This window comes from Cyprinodon variegatus, unplaced genomic scaffold (assembly GCF_000732505.1).
Source record: "Cyprinodon variegatus isolate N-32 unplaced genomic scaffold, C_variegatus-1.0 Scaffold113, whole genome shotgun sequence".
Taxonomy (NCBI): Eukaryota; Metazoa; Chordata; class Actinopteri; order Cyprinodontiformes; family Cyprinodontidae; genus Cyprinodon; species Cyprinodon variegatus.
In genome coordinates this window covers 922600-937953 of record NW_015150566.1, presented here as the reverse complement: position 1 = coordinate 937953, position 15354 = coordinate 922600, and the positions used below count along the sequence as shown (strand labels likewise).

Here is a 15354-nt window from a genome sequence, read left to right as displayed (position 1 = left end):
TGACAACAAGCTTGTCCTGATGTGAACTACTTATGTCTAATGGATATTGTATCAAACTAACAACTGTCATTGAATTAATACTATGAAACAGGGATAGAGATGATACACTCTATGCTGCTTAAGTTGCAAAGAGAACATTTTAAGTGGAGTGTAAGACAATCAGGCTATTGTTTTTTTGTTTTTTGTTTTCCTTTCTCCCATCAGGCAAAGAGTGCAAGTGGAGCCAAACAGGTGAAAATAATTGGCTGTATTTTTCCCCACTCGGGCTGTTGAACCTGATGTCCTGACGCCTGGCTGTCTGTCGTATTCAGCCGAGGTGGTCTATTCAGAGTGAGGAACCAGGGGACACACAGCCCACAGGGTGTGGGCGTGCATTTATGTGTATGTGTGTGAGTGTTCATTTATGGTGTGTAACGGGAAGAGAGGAGGCAGTGTAAGCAGCAGAAAATGCCTGGTGATGGGTTACCAAAAACAGAGCACCAGAGGTACAATGGACCCAGGACATTCCTGACATAACCCCAACACACCGGGGAGGAAGGAAGTAGATGGGGGGATTTATTGGTGTCAACGGCCCCCTTGCCCCAAGAGGAGGAACGGGTGCCTTATTTGTCCCCTCCGGCATTAGAGACGGGCTGAACTGAGGGGCCGTGCGAAGAGAGGATGCCTCTGCACATACACTCACATAATCACTCCTTTGAAAAAAGAACCACCAATTAGGGAATGGACATATAGTTCAGGCTCAAAGAGGTAGGAGGCTAAGGGGGGTGGGGGGCAGGTTTTTGAGTGTGTGTGAGTCTGAGTCTGTGCTGCTGCATGTCTGCTTGCTTTCATGCACTTTTGAGAGATATAAAGTCGTTTTTTATTAGAGATCATTAAGTCACAATAAGAGAATATGCATATTAATTTTAGATTAACACAATTAAGCAAACTATGTAAATTCAAGCAATCTGTTAAATCGTTTGTCAAATCAGGTAAACACAGTTTTTATTAACCCTTTCTATAGCCACTAAAGAAATTCAATTAAATTTGTTCATTAAAGAGCGACTTTCCATGAAATGCAAACATCGTCTTGGTTTTATATTTCTTAATGAAGAACAATTCTGAGAGGTTTTTGTGAAGATTCTCAGTCATCCAGGTGAAGCTTGAAAAAGTTCAGTTTATGCAACTTTTTCTTGCTTAATTCTGAGAGGTGTGGTCTGCATCAGTTTTCTGTGCCTTTAGGTTTAGGATAAAAACAAATAGTAGCAACACATAGTGCAATCCTGTACTCCAGTATTTAATCTCCTTGCCAAGTAAATCACTTTAACCTTTTCCTCAACTTTTTGACTTGGTAGGAAGAGGAGGAACAGGTGCAGAAACTATCAAATTGGACTAACACTGTCATCTAGTGGTGAAAATGCTGCTTGATCTGCATTATTAGAGTAATCCTAAAGTAATTGTACAGTAAAGAAATGATAAGTTCTCTAATGACACCATATTCATTCAACTTTGATTCCGTATTATTATTCTGTATACATATTTAAATACATGTTTTCATGCAGACTTGCTAAAGTTAACAATAAGTCAGGAAACTGAACAGAATATGGCACCTTGCAAACTCACTTTACATTTTTCTCTCATTACCTTACTTGTATGTCCTCTTAATGATTGTAATTAAATCCTACATATTAGAAAGAGCGTGGGATTTAATTAGAGGGGTGTGACTGCAAGTGTAAACAGGAAAAGGAGTTTTATTTTTCAGTAATACATTTCCTGCACAAGTCTAAGCATTCAAAATCCATGATATAACTTAAATGTAGGAAAAATAACGCTTTGAAATACCTCAGAAACTAATCTCCATATATTTTAAGAATGTTTTAAGATAGATTTAAGGTAGAACACTAATGAGCAGAGATGTGAGAAGGGTTCCTACAAAAAAGTGGGAGATGCATCAAAATGTAAAGGTTAAGTCGGGTCACGCTTTTGCAGGTTGTTGCAGCTTCATTTTAGGTATAATAAATGTTTTGTTTGTTCAGTTGATATGTACAGAATTTCTAAAACACTAAAGTTTCTAATGGCTTGGAGATTGTTTATCAAAATCCTTTTTTTTTATTACAAAAACTCATGATTTTAACAGGTGTGTAGACCTGCACATCTTGTAAATAGCTTAAGAAGACAACGTTTTGGAACTGATGCAGATAAATGAACCAGCATGCTCATAATAACAGTCCAGAAGTAAAATCTTTTCTTAGTGCTACACTATCTGTCTTTCAAATTTCACTTGTCTCTTGACAGCCTCCAACTGAAGCTGGTATGCATCGAAAGCCACTGTTGTGGCCGTGGGTGGCATTGCTGTAGAATTTATTAGGTTATGAACAATACAATAGCAGATTCTTCTTCTATTAGAAGCAGAACTTCAGCTTTCATTAGAGAGTTTTGACTTTCTTGGTCTCGCTGCATCTTCAGAACACACATAGAGTTCAAATGGGAACTCCCAAGCTCTTCCAGCTGGTAACACTTTGTGATAATGACGCTGGATTCCACACAAATGAAGGGTCTAAATACCACCAGAGAGGCACCTGAGCCTTTATCTTAATGCATGAACATGCATGCATGTATGTAAATGCATGCATCTACTTTGAAGTAAGACTTTTCTACTGGTTAATTACACATGCATTATCCAAACCAAGAGGGAAAGTAAATTTCCCACCATTGTATTCGATAGCTGCTTGTGTCAAATGCCACATAAAATCTGCACCCCCTCGCTTCCCAGGCACATTCACATCCACAAACTGTCATTTATCAGGATTGCAGATTGGATTACTGTAGATTCATAGCTGCACCCTCGAGGTATCCTCATTCACAACCCACTCTGTGGTTGAGTCATCAGTGGAAGCTGGGAAGGGACCACCTTCAGTGATATGATGTCGAATTGATGGATGGGACAATAACATTGGTAGAAGAGCTATTGATAGCCGACTTTCTTTAATTCTAATGTGAAAACTGGCAAAGAAATACCACTATCCCAATCATTAGTGTGTCTTACATCCTGAGTGTTTGGGAAGGAGAAGCAGGTGAGCTCTAAAAAGGAGGATATATAGAAAACAATATCAAAATGCTGCCACTGGTTTTTAGAATAGCTGAAAGGCAAAAAAGCACGCAATCAATCCCCTGTGGTAGAAAGAAACAGGGAACTGAAATTGGCTCAAGCTGTTTGTTTTTACAAGCGATCTCAGCGCATTGGTGATCTCTTTCTCACCATTACTTGACCTCCATTCAAACGCTATCCTACCCTATTCATCCTTGTCCAGGGATTTCAGCATTACTAATTATATGGCCGTTGAACTGTGACAGCCTTTCTCTGTAATTATCTTCCCACCAGTTTAGCTACTGAGCACAACTTTTGGGTCACTGGCAGATTAGAGTTGGTGTCATCTAGCTAACATGTTTAATACCAGTAATCTACCTAGCTCTAGGGTGTCAAAATGCTGAGAAGTTGAGGGTTTTGTCCTCTTAGTGTTTTTCCTCCTTTGGTAAACCTTCTAGGTGGCTATTTAAGGACAGTTTTATCCAGGAAACAGTTTGCAAGTAGGATTTTTTTACTTTTATTTTTCTATATAAAATATGAAACTTGGCAAAGCAGTAAATATTACGTTAGTATAATAAAGCTGCAAACTACCACACAAAGATGAAGGCATAAAGGACAAATCCTCTTGTGGTAAATGTGCCATATTTTCCCCTAAGATCACTAAAGCTGTAGTTATTTAGAAAAGGCAATTCAGACGAACCACCGCTGGTCCCACACTACTGATAAACCCGTCTTATCCTTGTTTTTGTATTTCCCCACCCTTGAACGACAGCTGGAGATAATTTAAAGAGGAAAGACAAAGAAAAACAATTCACTACAACCCATTTACTGATGTTAAATGATGCTAAATATTAAAGCACGATATGTTGCACCCTTTCCAAAAATATTACCCTCTTTTTCTGCTAGCCTTCCCATTACAAGTAAACACGTGACACCAACATAATTTTTTTCCCATTAAAGCTTCAGCATCAGTTTCCCAGAAACACAAAACCTTATCACAGTTAATTGGCTTTGGGGTAAGATGCTGCACCGAGATGAACATGTGGTTGACAAAAAAAAAAACTGTGGAAAGAAGGCAAAGTTTGCTTTAGAGAAGCCATGCAGTCACAGATAGAACATGCAAATGCAATGCATCAACCCCCTGACATTTTGGCATTACATTAGTGAGGCTCCAAAAACCTTGTTTTCCCAATTGAATGCAGACTTTTCAGTTCAATTTTGACCAGTTTATTTAGATTTAGATTCTGAAAGAAAGGCAACCAAATATTATAGTATACATTTTTAAGTAATCTTAATCTCATTCATGACATAACAAACGTCTATATAATAGATATAAAGCATTGGGACAAAAATTAATCAAGGACTATACCAGGGTTATGTCAGTATAATGGAGGTTATGGCATCATTTTCTTATCAAAGTTTCCTTGGAACAAGCGTGTTTGGTACGGTGGCCCAGAAGGGCAAACTGCAACTACAAATCTAAAAGCGCAACTACATTAAGGAAATCGCAACTACATTAAGAAAAACAAAACTACATAAAGAAAAGCGCAACTACATTAAGGAAAACACAATTACATAAACCTACCAGAAAAGGTAGGTACCAGTGGGAAACATGAGACATCGCTGATTGGCGCTGATTGGCGCCGTCGTCCAATCAGCAATGTCTCATGTTTCCCACTGGTACTTACCTTTTCCTGTAGGTTAATGTAATTGTGTTTTCCTTAATGTAGTTGCGCTTTGCTTTATGTAGTTGCGATTTCCTTAATGTAGTTGCGCTTTTAGATTTGCAGTTGCAGTTTGCACTTCAGGGCCACCGTATGTTTGCTTTCTTTAGTTGAATAATTAATACCAGCTGCTTTTTGAATAATGTGGGCTTTGTTGCAAGTATTACTGCTGCAACTAAAATAACATTCTTTATTCCAAAATGAAGTTTGTTTTATTAATTGTACTTTGTTGAGAAAAAAAAATGTTGAATCCCAAAATAGAACTCAAAATGTCTTCTTTACAGAATAATTGGTGATCAAAAATTATTGGGGTAAAACCTTTGTGATTAATTGGATAATTGCCAACTTAGCAATTAAACAATTAATAGTTGCAGCTTTACACATTAAACTTAGGTATTATCCATTTCAGTGACAGTACAAGTATGATATAAGTTTTGAAGAATTGTCAATAAAAGGGTAATTTAGTTGACCTTTGACATGTTGATTGTGTTGACCCTCTAACCGTTCCTGCAGTGCAACTCTCAAACAGTTTGTACAATTAAATTCATCATCTTAATATTTGATTATTTTTACTGCAGATCACATGCTTGGTTTAAGCAGCTCACCACAACAAAATGTATTTTGTTTTATCTACTGAGAAATAGTAAGGCAGCTTTTTGCAAAATTTTATCGAACACAAATTGTCTTTGTATGTCAGGTTAACTCACTTTTGTTAATAAAGTCAACTTGCATTAACAACTTAAGGTGACTTAAGTTTGGATGTAAAGTACACTTGGCACAATGGAAACTTCGTCTGCAAAGTTGACATCAACAGCAAAACGTGCCTTGGAAAATTAATAATGTACAAAGACTACTTTTGTATGATTAAAGGGATAAACTTATGCAAAAATTTGCCTTGCTTTTTTAAGTAGATAACACCCCATCATTTCTATCAGTGTAATGTAAAAAGTACTGGGCAACAGGGAATAAAACAAAGTGGAAAATACTTCCAAGTCAACTTCTATAAAAACAATGCTATGATACTTTAAAACAAAGATTTCATTAAACGAATAATAATTATAATCAAAGCCTGTATGCATTGTGATTGATGATAATGATGGATGAATTTCTTCTAATCTCTTGACACTTGGTTTTTAAAGTTTTGGGATTTTACAGTGCTTCCGTTTCTGCTGTGTGTATGTTGAGGCAGAAGGTAAGCATGGAGGTGAAGGGAATGAGGCCTGAGTAATTTGGATCCTAATGGTATATGACCTGTATTTACATATGAGCTTTTGTAGTCAGGGGACTCCAAAGCTTTTTAGATTTAGTCATTCACACACTGATGGTGGAAAGCATACTGATAGAAGCAAGGCTACTGTACACAGGCACCAGCGGGCACTCTGATCACAATCAGTAGGCAATGCAGATAAGGTATCTAAGGACAAAATGACTGAGCAGCGTTTAAACAGGCGACCCTCCAGTTGCAGGATGAACTCAAGCATCCTTCACCTCTGTTCAAATGGAAAACACCTTTTCTCAGAATAGAGAAGAATTTTTCCCTTTCTAAAAAAAAAGTTAATTTGACTCAAAATATTAATATTTTAGCTTGAAGTTAAGCAAAAACAGCTGCTTTAAATGACAATGCTTTTAAATGTAAAAAAAAATAAAATAAAAAAATCTTGTGCAGATGTAGGTTCCTCCGTATCCTCTGATTATCACACCAACGACCTTTCCCTCACCTCCCTATAGTTTAAGTTCCCTATTGGCCATCGCTCCCTGCTGGATCTTACACTCTCCTTGCTGTCCTCTGCCGTTGCAATGCTCTCCTTGTGCTCCAGCTTCTGTTTCTTATTGTAAATGTGTCTTTTGCTGCCATGAAATCCTTATATCTATCAAGTGGTCCAGTAGGTCCTGTCTGCAATTTCATCCACAAAAACATGACATTTAGTCTCTATACCTTTACTCTCTGACCTCATTTATCATAACTGCTAATTTAACCACAATTAATCACAAAAAGTTTATTTTGATTAAATATTTAATTTATTTATTTATTTTTTACATTTTTTGGCACAATGCAAAATAAAGCAGTTTTACGTGTTAAGAACCTTTTTTTGGAGTATTTGGCACTCTAATGGCAATAACAGCAATTATGATTTAAATCTGATTAATAAAGAAAAGTGATATATGAATTTTACCACAAGGGGGCGCCACATCACCACTGTAAAGCAGTTTGACTTTTGCTTCTCTATAAAGGTAAGCATCTCTCCTTACATCAAATTCCCAAGAATGCCAAAAACCTTCATAAGAGAAGAACCAGAGGCTGACATTTGTTTCTGCAGAGTGTTGCACTGCAGGGATCCCAACGCCCTGAGAGCCCCGAGCTTTGAAGAGCCAGACTGCTGAGGCTTGTTCTGGAGACACAATCAGCACATTGATCCCAAGTGCAGCAATCTTACAAAGACGGGATTGCTGCTGCCCTGTTTGAATCCCAGCTGACAACAAGTGAGTGTTGCATCTTGCTGCTCTTGTTTTCTTTCATGCTGTCTGTAGCAGAGCTTAGCCTCTCTCACAGAGGACTAAAAACATAAAATGGTTTAGGGTGAACTTTTAACTTTATTTCATAAATGTCTCTCTCTCTCAAACTGCTTCAATAACAGATACATTATTGCTAAAATATAGAGAATGACGATTACAGCTGGTAGCCATTAATTTTAGTCCTTATCTTTTTCTTAACATTTAATTTAAGGTCAGATTCTAATCAGGATTCTTACAGTAATCTTCAAACTTGATCAAAGATGAGAAGCTAATGTGACTGGACAATCACCTTTTTTATGCCCTATACTAACTACTGGTTGTCTTTAAGTTCTGACATGTGGAATGCAATAGTCAATAAATTTCATTAGGGATATTTTGCATAAAAAGAAAACATGTTTGTTTTTTTTTATGGGGGTGACAGAGTTCCATCTACTTTAAAATGATAAAAAAAAAAACAAGATTATTCCCATTTATGCATGAAAAGCATATATCCTTTAAAGGCAAGGTCAAAATTCTAGTAAAATTACTATATTTATTTGGATTTGCAACATATTTTATCAGACTATTAAAACAAACAAAATTGAAGTATTCAATGGTGCTTAGTGATTCTACAGACCAAAACTAGTTTAGATTACCTGAACCCCCCCACCCCTCAATAAATACAAATTTGTCAAATTTGTAATTTTCACGCTGATCAACTTTTAGAGCCATTCAACAGATATGTAATGTCCAGACAATAGTTTTAATTCAAGTTTCACCTTGTATAAAATTAAATGAATGCAGGGGATATTACTTAATGATACCAGAGAAATATGAAAACAGAAATGAAGACAAATAGCATTAATTAAAATACCGAAATTATAAATTCTTCAAATATTCTGCAACTAGCAAGAATTTATTTTTGCGTATATTGAATATTTAAATAGATAAAATGTAATAATTTCCAATGATCTCCTTTTTCTTTTTAAGGGATAACTAAACAGGTCGATAAGAGAGCTAAAAGAGCGATAAAAGAACCAGTCTTGTGATAATAGTTAGATAAAGATCTAAAGTCCCCTTCATATGGTAAGAATATGCTACACATTTTTGGCCAAAGGATTTTATGTTATATATGTACAAAAAATAAAATAAAAAATTACACTTAACTTTCTCAAGGATGTTTAGAATGTATAAGAGGATTTTCAGCATTAGTCAGTTGACTGTATTAAATTAAACAATAGGTAATGACATAAACAAATAAAGCTCCGTAGCCATTGATACGTATGGAAACCTTTTTGCTAATGATGTTCAACATGGTCGCCTCTGGACTTAGTTTGTATTTCTCTTTTTTCTGTTTCCCTTGTGTATTATTCAAGGACACCCAGACTGAATTGGAGTTCTTTTTATTTTCATTTCTTAAAAATGGTCAGGGCTTTCAAAGCACTCTAAAAGCTTTTATGTTAACCCAATATGGATCAGTCTTACTCTTGGTGGACTGGATCAGATTTACCTAAGAAAAAAAAAACTGTTTTGTGTTTTCTGAAATAATCTACCACTAGATTAGAAAGAATAACCCATGACCTACTATATTTTACACAACAGGTAATACTAGTATTGTGTGTAGCCTTTAGTCACAAATATAACTGACCGTAACTAACTTTTCAATAAACTTACTTGTTTTATTGCAAAGAAAGAAAGAAAAATAATGATATTAACCCTATATATTTTTAAATCTTATTTTTATCTTGTCAAAGGTGTTCAGTGGATTTGTTTCATATGCAAAGCCAGTGTTTTTTTTATGCTTACTCTGTGCACAAGACATGGGGCGCTCTATTCCTATCACTGGACATACAAATAAGCAATAAGAAGCCAAAATGGTCTACACACCTGCAGAACTTCCATGTTTTCTCTTTACTCTGGAGCACTGGAAGTATGAATATTGAGTGTAGGGTAAAAAAAATATTTAAATCCCGAGTTGCATTATTTGACCACCTTGTATTTCTTACTTTATCTGAGGAGAGGCAGTTCAGTCTGATTGGGTGATAATTTCTGACCCAAAGTTTGGTTAAAACCACCCAGCTCGTGTCCTAACGGGAAAAATCCAGCGTTTTGAGTCGAATAAACAAACTCTTGCAGTTTTTAGAGTGTAGCTATAAACGCTCTTGGATGAGTCTGTGAGCAACGGGAGGAAAGAGGATGGAAAACAGCGGGAAGGTGCGAGCTGGCTGCTCGCCTGCTCCAGGTGGGTGCAGCGGGTTTAGGTCCATTCTCACAGAGCCAGGAGCCAAAATAACCTGACACGCACAACGATCCACAAGTACAATGTTTTCTTCATCTATATATTTTTAAATTTCAAGACAGAAAAAAGAGAAAAAACACAAATTTTTGACATCTCTGAACAGAAGTACCGAAATAAAGGCAATAACTTTCTATTGAAACAGCTGGGAGTTCTCCGGTGCGCCTTTACGCACTCCGCCCCTCCCTCATACATACCACTGCACAAACTTGACAAACCACATGCTCTTTAAACGACAAAGGGGGGGTATGTCTATATAAAAAAAACATATGAAAGCAGCTAATGAGTTAATCTTATGCCGTCATGGCCGAGGGGCTCAGAGTTATATATTTCTCTGCCAACCCACAAACGCCTATCTTGCACAAACATTTAACAGACCATCCTGTGTGAATGAAACTCAGTACACTTCATTTCATTTCTATTTACTCTTTTACATAATGAAATGTTCACACTGTGTTCTGTACCAGAGTGTTATTGGCTTTAATCGCTTCTAAGGCTTCACATCTGTCTCTTTTTCAACAGGTTCAAATTAACCGTGCGCTCGTTATCCGACCCTCATCCAGCTGCTTGCAGGAAGCATGCAGACATCATTCTCGGTGTTGTTTGAAAAATGAGACGAATATATTTCATACTCACACAATTTTTTTTTCCTGAGTAAATTACAGGTGAAATAAACCAAACAAACACTCCAGATTTGGGAATATTTAAAGCCCTTCCCCTCCCCTTCTTTGACCTCGCTCTCTTTCTCTCTTTTTGCGCTCGAACCGCCTGGTTTGGAGAGAAAATCTGGGATTGATTCTAATGGGAGTAGCCTATCCAGAGCTGCCTTTTTACAGATGGACATGCCGGAGAGCCTGCAGTTGGTCAGAGCGTCGGACGCGGATTGAGCTGCGTCCAAAGGCTCCCCACATTCCCCATTATCCTTTATTGTACCTTAAAGAGGCACGTTTAGGAAGGAGGAAACTGTGGAGAAGACTGGAGAAATAAGCTCAAGCTTTACTGGTGATGACGGTTTTATCTAAAGAGGGACCCCTGAGCTCACGGCTGGTTACTGAGGTGAGTTTATTGGAGTATTTTTAGACGTTTAGTTTTTTGGGGGTTTTAGAGCAAGCAGAGTTTTCCTTTAGCGCACCACTGGTTTTGTTGAAGGAGTGGAAATGTGACTGGGCGCAATCTGAAAGCTCACCTTTTGTTTTAAATTAAAGCAATCAGGGCTTTTTACATAATTAGAGATAGTAGATTGTGCACAAGTGCAGCATCCGGACGCAATAGTGAGCGGACTGTAGAGCCTACAGGTGATTTATACTTGATAACAGTATCACTGAAAAGTCAGCTTCTTGTATTAATAGGTCAAATTTATATATATATATATATATATATATATATATATATATATATATATATATATATATATATATATATATATATTAGATGTCATTCTCATATTGTAAATGACTAATGAAATGTTTGTTTTATTTTTTTGTTCAGAAATATGCTGTTTACATTTCATGTGGATACACACCCAGTGCTTGTTTTATAATGTTTCCTTTTTTCATGAATTCTGGCATCAATGAGGGTGGCATGGAGGTGACAAACCCAAAGTTATGTTGAGGGATTTGTTTATTTTCTTAGCTCCTTCTTGCATGGGAATTGGATTTTTGAATAAATTCAGATTCAAATTGAATCTAAAGATTCCATTAATCCATTAAGTTACAGTCACCTTAGACCAGGTTAAGAGTTTCTGATTCTGTCCTTTAACACCAGAACTCCACCAATAGTAACCCATCGATCTAAAGCTCTTACTTCCAGCTTTGTTGCAGCTTACAGATTTGATGATTAGACTTTAATTTGGTCTGTTTTCCACTGATGACAGCAAATGCATTGTGTGTTGAAAAAATGGTAGCTTGGTATCAGTCTGTCACCTGGTTTAGAGTTAATATTTGTTGGTAAATAGAGATTTTTTTTAGTTAAAGAGGAAAACCTTTTTCCTGTTTAGTCTTCAGACTAAAGACTTGTGGTTTACTGAGCTTTAAAGTGCTGATAAGCTTGATTTGGCAGCTATGGGAAAATCTGACGGAGAGGGAGTGCACAGATGTTGGAAATTTTTAAACAAAAAGGCAAAGGAGGCACAAAATGTGCAGGCAAAACCTGACCTCTTTATCGAAGAATAAATCTCTCATATGTAAAAAGAATCAACAAAATATCAAGGAACAAACATGTTTCTTTTTCCTTTTCTCTTCAAAGAAGCACAGACAACTTTTTACTACTGACTAAGAAAAACAAATGCTCTACAAAAGGAATAAATAAACACAAAAAACAAATTCAGAAAAAAAACAACCTGAAATGACCATACAAGGCAGATTTCAGTCTTCAGCTTTAGGACAGTTTAAGGTGACGATTGTTGTCCTGAGCAGCAAAATGTCTCACAGAAAGACCCATATTTAATATATCTGCACGCGTATTTATTAAAGAGAATATTTATATTCCATATTGTCCCATTAGATATGCTGGATTCCCTGACTCTGTCCATTTCTTTTCTCCTTATCAGGTTCTTCTGCATTGTCTTCTTTCTTTACCTTGACACTTTAATCTTATCTTTATTACTTATTCTAACATCATTTTCCTCATCCTCACTTATTTCTTAAGCTGTTGGACTTTGATGACCTCCTTCACCTGAGACCTTCCTTATCATTCATCCTTCTTCTTTTCCTCTTATCTTACAGTATTTTCTTACTTTTCATTATGCATTTTTTTCTAAGAAAACAGAAAAGTCTCCACTTTTAAATGTCATTTGCATTGTGTTCTGCAACATGTAAGAACTAATTTAGATAATCTAGCCCTAGACTTTATAGATAAATGTTTCTTTTACCCAATACCCATATATCAGAAGCTAAATGGAGCATGCTTTGAAAGTTACACTGATACATAAATACTGTGTTGTTTTAAAAGTACCTAAGCTGGATCAAGATTGTTGTTTTAGTTTCTTATGTCTAAGTTTCAAGTTTCTCCATAGCAACACTCTCAAATAAAAAATGTTATGTTCTTTAGTTATGCTGGGCCCCACCCCTTACAAAACTACCTGTAGCCTCCATGGGAAGCAGGAGGTCAACGCTTCCCGTAGATATACCGTGACTTTCAAATTTTTGCATGGCATTCTCACTAAATGCCAACCAATTTAAACCCCACCTTATAAGGTGTTAATGTTTCCTATGTAAGCAAATAAAATGCTCTGTCTATAAAATACCCATTCATTGCAAAACAGAAGAGGAAACGTTTCTAGGGGCCTGGGACGCTGCCCTGACAGGAGACAATTATCCTACCAATAATGATTATCCTTCTCCTGTTTTCAATTCAGGAAGTGAAAGTGAGTACCTCACTGATTGCTTATCTTAAGTGCCTCAATAGACTTAAAGTATCCCCCCTTTGCGCACTGAATCAGTATCAGTCATTTGACCTATTCTTACTCTCAGCCCAAATGAAAGCAAACTATCCATGAAGAAATGGTTTTCAAGTCTCCTTGCTCTTCACTCTGTTTAGAGTGGCTGTGAAATGAGGTGTCTGAAGGTCATTGAACGGTGACGTGTTATCCTTGCTTTAGCAAATACATCATTATTTATAATTGCATTCCTCCTTGCTTTTAATGTGACAGTGTGAGGAATGCAGATGATGATTTGAAAGAAAAGAGAACAGCAGAATTTCTTGAGGGTCCCAGAAAAAATAGAGTATGTGTAGGAAAACAGTTTTCTCTTCCTGAGACAGGAAAGTCAACCCCATGCAATCGTAGCATCCCTTTGTGTCTCGCTTTTTTAACATCTCTGTGCTTGAAGTCACCCTGAAGTCCAGTGACATCCCCCCCACCCCCGCGCTTTGAGTGCAGTTTAAATATATGACTCAAGACAATTTAAAAAGTTCGACCTGGGCTTAGAATGTTTTCACTATTCTCACCCCAGCTGTCAAGAGTCACCGTATCAGACTCTAATTACAGAGAAAATACATGAGTCTGGGAGTACTAATTAGAGAAAACACGTTTTGTTATTTCTTCCCTGGATCGTTTCCATTCCTTACCTTTTTCTTGTATTTTTAGGGTAGTCTTTAAATGGAAGTGTGGTGAAAGAACTCCACTTTAGTCTGGCTCTCTTAAGTAGCCACATTGTTTGAGACAAACTAGGTGTTTGCTGAACCTTCCGGATAAAATATCGGTTGGCTTCCCGGTGTGGGAAGAGAATCAAGTGGAGAAGATTCACACGCTCTCTTCTGCCACTTCCTGCCCCCTACCGGGCCTTTATTTGTTAGTCACACATTTCGTCCAGATGAGGAACGATCTGCAGATGTGTGAGGTCCACATGTGTGTGCTGATGCCCTCATAGAGCAGAACCAGATCCAGTCACATCCGCAATGATGGAAAAGTTGGTTTCGGATGTAGGGAGTAGACCACCTGATTTGTTGGGAAGTTCCTGGTGGAAGTAAGTACATGTTTCAGATCAGTGCTAAAGTGTTACCAAAACATACCAGTCTAAGCAAATTGTATAGAGCATGGAGGGATTTCACCAGCAATATTGTTCTGGTAGATTAGTAAAAACTCAGGAAGACATTTTGGCCTTTTGCATTGGTTAGATCTGCTGTAAGGATTCAGCTAACAAATAAAAAAAGAAAGCTTTTGTTGACAGAAAGCCAGATCCAGTTTGACTTAAAGTTTAACTCAAGCAGTATAGAGCTTGCAGCAAACATTTGAAAGGTGATTCTCTAGTCTGATGAGTTTAAAATTGAGCGTTTTCACCCACAATCAAAGCACCATACAGTATATGTCGACAAACAATCACTTTTCACCATCCCCAGTGTGAAACAGCATCTCTTTGTTGGTCTGTTTCTCATTAAGGGGGGCGTAGAAGCTTGGATGATGGATAAAGGTAAATACAGGACCAGTCCAGAAGAACACCTGTCAAACACATCAGACTATTAGGCAGAGCTTCATCTTCCAGAGCGGCGACATTAAACGTACAATCAGAGAAACAGTGAATTAATATAAATCAAAGCAGATTTATAGGTTATATTGGCACAGTGAAATACCTAAAAACCTAAAAATTAGGCTAATTGATGATCTTTTAAGGCTTTAAAAATGCTCCCTGTCCAGTTGGAGGATATTTGGACCATTTTGGATAGAAGAATGATAAAAAATATGAATGGACCTACAACAAAAAATAGTTCTATAAAGCAGTACTTCAGAGGAGCTGAATGGATTAAACATGTTGCGCTATTTATAAAAAATTACTAAAATGGATATTAATTTCCTTCTGTTCACATTGAATTACTTGTGTTGGTTTATCACATATTGTCCAAAATTTTAGCCATGATTGTATAAACGAACAAGTGAGTTGACTTAGTTTTCACACATTAAGCATTATTCATACATACTTAAACTTTACAGGAAAAAAACATCCATCCATCCATCCATTAATTTATCCATCTGTTTAAAAAAAAAAAGAAGTACTAGAAATATATCCACATTGTTTGTTTGTAATTGTGACATACAGAACCCTATAGTCACTTAATAAACTGATTTGTGATTTTCTTCCCCTGCTTGTTCAAAGCAGGTTGGTGCTTCAGGCAATTAGCCTGACGTAGTCCTACTCAATTCTAGTCAGAATATGAGTCTGATGCTCCTCCATAGAGCTGTGATTATGGGGCGTGTTTCGAACGAACCAGGAAAAAAAATGCCTCTGCACTCAATTGGATAGACCTACAACCAAGAAGAGCAACGGAGTGCGTGACGTATG

The 15354-nt window shown here is 36.9% G+C and overlaps 1 protein-coding gene across 1 annotated transcript in view; it reads left to right on the top strand.

The window, feature by feature from the left end:
* The first annotated feature begins 10380 nt into the window (after positions 1-10380).
* The window catches only part of LOC107085022 (netrin-3-like), a 65012-nt gene continuing 60038 nt past the window's right edge, over positions 10381-15354 (top strand). The window contains exon 1 of the mRNA XM_015375145.1: positions 10381-10636. The gene's annotated coding sequence lies outside the window, so the exon portion shown is untranslated. The remainder of the gene's footprint in view (positions 10637-15354) is intronic.